The following is a 5,304-nucleotide window of genomic DNA, read 5'->3' as shown; positions in this document are numbered from 1 at the left end:
AGAAACCTGTAAACTGACAATCTTGAGCATTGAAGTCCTAACATAAGTTTTTGTGCATATAACTTCTAACACATTAAAGACTGTCTTACAGCATTGCAAAAACATTGTATTTCATAAGGCATCAGCATCTTTCAGTTTGGCAAGATTTGCACTGAATATTGAATGAAGCAGCTTTCTCTCATAGAGAGACAAGCTTTTGAGCAGATTTGGGCTAGATTTCTCTTCATTTGAACAGAAACACTTTTTCAACATTACTGGTCTCAGAAACCTGTAAACTGACAATCTTGAGTATTGAAGGCCTAACATAAGTTTTTGTGCATATAACTTCTAACACATTAAAAACTGTCTTACAGCATTGCAAAAACATTGTATTTCATAAGGCATCAGCATCTTTCAGTTTGGCAAGATTTGCACTGAATATTGAATGAAACAGCTTTCTCTCATAGAGAGACAAGCTTTTGAGCAGATTTGGGTTAGATTTCACTTCATTTGAACAGAAGCACTATTTCAACATTACTGGTCTCAGAAACCTGTAAACTGACAATCTTGAGTATTGAAGGCCTAACATAAGTTTTTGTGCATATAACTTCTAACACATTAAAAACTGTCTTACAGCATTGCAAAAACATTGTATTTCATAAGGCATAAGCATCTTTCAGTTTGGCAAGATTTGCACTGAACATTGAATGAAGCAGCTCTATCTCACAGAGAGACAAGCTTTTGAGCAGATTTGGGCTAGATTTCACTTTATTTGAACAGTAGCACTATTTCAACATTACTGGTCTCAGAAACCTGTAAACTGACAATCTTGAGTATTGAAGGCCTAACATAAGTTTTTGTGCATATAACTTCTAACACATTAAAAACTGTCTTACAGCATTGCAAAAACATTGTATTTCATAAGTCATCAGCATCTTTCAGTTTGGCAAGATTTGCACTGAATATTGAATGAAACAGCTTTCTCTCATAGAGAGACAAGCTTTTGAGCAGATTTGGGTTAGATTTCACTTCATTTGAACAGAAGCACTATTTCAACATTACTGGTCTCAGAAACCTGTAAACTGACAATCTTGAGCATTGAAGGCCTAACATAAGTTTTTGTGCATATAACTTCTAACACATTAAAAACTGTCTTACAGCATTGCAAAAACATTGTATTTCATAAGGCATAAGCATCTTTCAGTTTGGAAAGATTTGCACTGAATATTGAATGAAGCAGCTTTCTCTCATAGAGAGATAAGCTTTTGAGCAGATTTGGGCTAGATTTCACTTCATTTGAACAGAAGCAATATTTCAACATTACTGGTCTCAGAAACCTGTAAACTGACAATCTTGAGCATTGAAGGCCTAACATAAGTTTTTGTGCATATAACTTCTAACACATTAAAAACTGTCTTACAGCATTGCAAAAACATTGTATTTCATAAGGCATAAGCATCTTTCAGTTTGGCAAGATTTGCACTGAACATTGAATGAAGCAGCTCTATCTCACAGAGAGACAAGCTTTTGAGCAGATTTGGGCTAGATTTCACTTTATTTGAACAGTAGCACTATTTCAACATTACTGGTCTCAGAAACCTGTAAACTGACAATCTTGAGTATTGAAGGCCTAACATAAGTTTTTGTGCATATAACTTCTAACACATTAAAAACTGTCTTACAGCATTGCAAAAACATTGTATTTCATAAGGCATCAGCATCTTTCAGTTTGGCAAGATTTGCACTGAATATTGAATGAAACAGCTTTCTCTCATAGAGAGACAAGCTTTTGAGCAGATTTGGGTTAGATTTCACTTCATTTGAACAGAAGCACTATTTCAACATTACTGGTCTCAGAAACCTGTAAACTGACAATCTTGAGCATTGAAGGCCTAACATAAGTTTTTGTGCATATAACTTCTAACACATTAAAAACTGTCTTACAGCATTGCAAAAACATTGTATTTCATAAGGCATAAGCATCTTTCAGTTTGGCAAGATTTGCACTGAATATTGAATGAAACAGCTTTCTCTCATAGAGAGACAAGCTTTTGAGCAGATTTGGGTTAGATTTCACTTCATTTGAACAGAAGCACTATTTCAACATTACTGGTCTCAGAAACCTGTAAACTGACAATCTTGAGCATTGAAGGCCTAACATAAGTTTTTGTGCATATAACTTCTAACACATTAAAAACTGTCTTACAGCATTGCAAAAACATTGTATTTCATAAGGCATAAGCATCTTTCAGTTTGGCAAGATTTGCACTGAACATTGAATGAAGCAGCTCTATCTCACAGAGAGACAAGCTTTTGAGCAGATTTGGACTAGATTTCACTTTATTTGAACAGTAGCACTATTTCAACATTACTGGTCTCAGAAACCTGTAAACTGACAATCTTGAGCATTGAAGTCCTAACATAAGTTTTTGTGCATATAACTTCTAACACATTAAAGACTGTCTTACAGCATTGCAAAAACATTGTATTTCATAAGGCATCAGCATCTTTCAGTTTGGCAAGATTTGCACTGAATATTGAATGAAGCAGCTTTCTCTCATAGAGAGACAAGCTTTTGAGCAGATTTGGGCTAGATTTCTCTTCATTTGAACAGAAACACTTTTTCAACATTACTGGTCTCAGAAACCTGTAAACTGACAATCTTGAGTATTGAAGGCCTAACATAAGTTTTTGTGCATATAACTTCTAACACATTAAAAACTGTCTTACAGCATTGCAAAAACATTGTATTTCATAAGGCATCAGCATCTTTCAGTTTGGCAAGATTTGCACTGAATATTGAATGAAACAGCTTTCTCTCATAGAGAGACAAGCTTTTGAGCAGATTTGGGTTAGATTTCACTTCATTTGAACAGAAGCACTATTTCAACATTACTGGTCTCAGAAACCTGTAAACTGACAATCTTGAGCATTGAAGGCCTAACATAAGTTTTTGTGCATATAACTTCTAACACATTAAAAACTGTCTTACAGCATTGCAAAAACATTGTATTTCATAAGGCTTAAGCATCTTTCAGTTTGGAAAGATTTGCACTAAATATTGAATGAAGCAGCTTTCTCTCATAGAGAGATAAGCTTTTGAGCAGATTTGGGCTAGATTTCACTTCATTTGAACAGAAGCAATATTTCAACATTACTGGTCTCAGAAACCTGTAAACTGACAATCTTGAGCATTGAAGGCCTAACATAAGTTTTTGTGCATATAACTTCTAACACATTAAAAACTGTCTTACAGCATTGCAAAAACATTGTATTTCATAAGGCATAAGCATCTTTCAGTTTGGCAAGATTTGCACTGAACATTGAATGAAGCAGCTCTATCTCACAGAGAGACAAGCTTTTGAGCATATTTGGACTAGATTTCACTTTATTTGAACAGGAGCACTATTTCAACATTACTGGTCTCAGAAACCTGTAAACTGACAATCTTGAGCATTGAAGTCCTAACATAAGTTTTTGTGCATATAACTTCTAACACATTAAAAACTGTCTTACAGCATTGCAAAAACATTGTATTTCATAAGGCATCAGCATCTTTCAGTTTGGCAAGATTTGCACTGAATATTGAATGAAGCAGCTTTCTCTCATAGAGAGACAAGCTTTTGAGCAGATTTGGGCTAGATTTCTCTTCATTTGAACAGAAACACTTTTTCAACATTACTGGTCTCAGAAACCTGTAAACTGACAATCTTGAGTATTGAAGGCCTAACATAAGTTTTTGTGCATATAACTTCTAACACATTAAAAACTGTCTTACAGCATTGCAAAAACATTGTATTTCATAAGGCATCAGCATCTTTCAGTTTGGCAAGATTTGCACTGAATATTGAATGAAACAGCTTTCTCTCATAGAGAGACAAGCTTTTGAGCAGATTTGGGTTAGATTTCACTTCATTTGAACAGAAGCACTATTTCAACATTACTGGTCTCAGAAACCTGTAAACTGACAATCTTGAGCATTGAAGTCCTAACATAAGTTTTTGTGCATATAACTTCTAACACATTAAAAACTGTCTTACAGCATTGCAAAAACATTGTATTTCATAAGGCATCAGCATCTTTCAGTTTGGCAAGATTTGCACTGAATATTGAATGAAGCAGCTTTCTCTCATAGAGAGACAAGCTTTTGAGCAGATTTGGGCTAGATTTCTCTTCATTTGAACAGAAACACTTTTTCAACATTACTGGTCTCAGAAACCTGTAAACTGACAATCTTGAGTATTGAAGGCCTAACATAAGTTTTTGTGCATATAACTTCTAACACATTAAAAACTGTCTTACAGCATTGCAAAAACATTGTATTTCATAAGGCATCAGCATCTTTCAGTTTGGCAAGATTTGCACTGAATATTGAATGAAACAGCTTTCTCTCATAGAGAGACAAGCTTTTGAGCAGATTTGGGTTAGATTTCACTTCATTTGAACAGAAGCACTATTTCAACATTACTGGTCTCAGAAACCTGTAAACTGACAATCTTGAGCATTGAAGGCCTAACATAAGTTTTTGTGCATATAACTTCTAACACATTAAAAACTGTCTTACAGCATTGCAAAAACATTGTATTTCATAAGGCATAAGCATCTTTCAGTTTGGAAAGATTTGCACTGAATATTGAATGAAGCAGCTTTCTCTCATAGAGAGATAAGCTTTTGAGCAGATTTGGGCTAGATTTCACTTCATTTGAACAGAAGCAATATTTCAACATTACTGGTCTCAGAAACCTGTAAACTGACAATCTTGAGCATTGAAGGCCTAACATAAGTTTTTGTGCATATAACTTCTAACACATTAAAAACTGTCTTACAGCATTGCAAAAACATTGTATTTCATAAGGCATAAGCATCTTTCAGTTTGGCAAGATTTGCACTGAACATTGAATGAAGCAGCTCTATCTCACAGAGAGACAAGCTTTTGAGCATATTTGGACTAGATTTCACTTTATTTGAACAGGAGCACTATTTCAACATTACTGGTCTCAGAAACCTGTAAACTGACAATCTTGAGCATTGAAGTCCTAACATAAGTTTTTGTGCATATAACTTCTAACACATTAAAGACTGTCTTACAGCATTGCAAAAACATTGTATTTCATAAGGCATCAGCATCTTTCAGTTTGGCAAGATTTGCACTGAATATTGAATGAAGCAGCTTTCTCTCATAGAGAGACAAGCTTTTGAGCAGATTTGGGCTAGATTTCTCTTCATTTGAACAGAAACACTTTTTCAACATTACTGGTCTCAGAAACCTGTAAACTGACAATCTTGAGTATTGAAGGCCTAACATAAGTTTTTGTGCATATAACT

Source organism: Carassius carassius, unplaced genomic scaffold (assembly GCF_963082965.1).
Source record: "Carassius carassius unplaced genomic scaffold, fCarCar2.1 SCAFFOLD_67, whole genome shotgun sequence".
In the NCBI taxonomy this organism is placed as follows: domain Eukaryota; kingdom Metazoa; phylum Chordata; class Actinopteri; order Cypriniformes; family Cyprinidae; genus Carassius; species Carassius carassius.
Note: the sequence above shows the minus strand (reverse complement) of the source record.